The sequence below is a fragment of the Eimeria mitis genome, genomic scaffold, assembly GCF_000499745.2.
Source record: "Eimeria mitis Houghton genomic scaffold, Emh_scaff482, whole genome shotgun sequence".
Lineage (NCBI taxonomy): Eukaryota > Apicomplexa > Conoidasida > Eucoccidiorida > Eimeriidae > Eimeria > Eimeria mitis.
Window position 1 is genome coordinate 8239 of NW_013573122.1, and position 283 is coordinate 8521.

Below are 283 nucleotides of genomic sequence, written 5' to 3' on the forward strand. Positions count from 1 at the left end.
GTGGTTTATCGTTTCAGCACCTAAAGAGATGCAAAACCATCAAACCCTCGCAAACCCTTCTGCTGCTGGGCCATTCACCCGTAAACCCTAAACCCTAAACCCTAAACCCTAAACCCTAAACCCTAAACCCTAAGCCTAGGTAGAGGAGGATGCTGTCAGTTTAAGGAAATAGAAAACGGGTTTTGGGGTCAGAAGAACAACAAAAAATTATCATGCTGTTGCTGCTGCTGCTGTTGCTGCTGCTGCTGCTGCTGCTGCTGTTGCTGCTGCTGCTGCTGTTGCT

General features: G+C 48.1%; 1 protein-coding gene across 1 annotated transcript in view; it reads left to right on the forward strand.

Moving 5' to 3' along the window:
• EMH_0013770 (Cytidine and deoxycytidylate deaminase zinc-binding domain-containing protein, putative) overlaps window positions 1-283 on the forward strand; it is a gene marked incomplete at both ends in the record, with an annotated part of 7561 nt that overhangs the window by 923 nt on the left and 6355 nt on the right. The gene's annotated exons all lie outside the window — the stretch shown is intronic.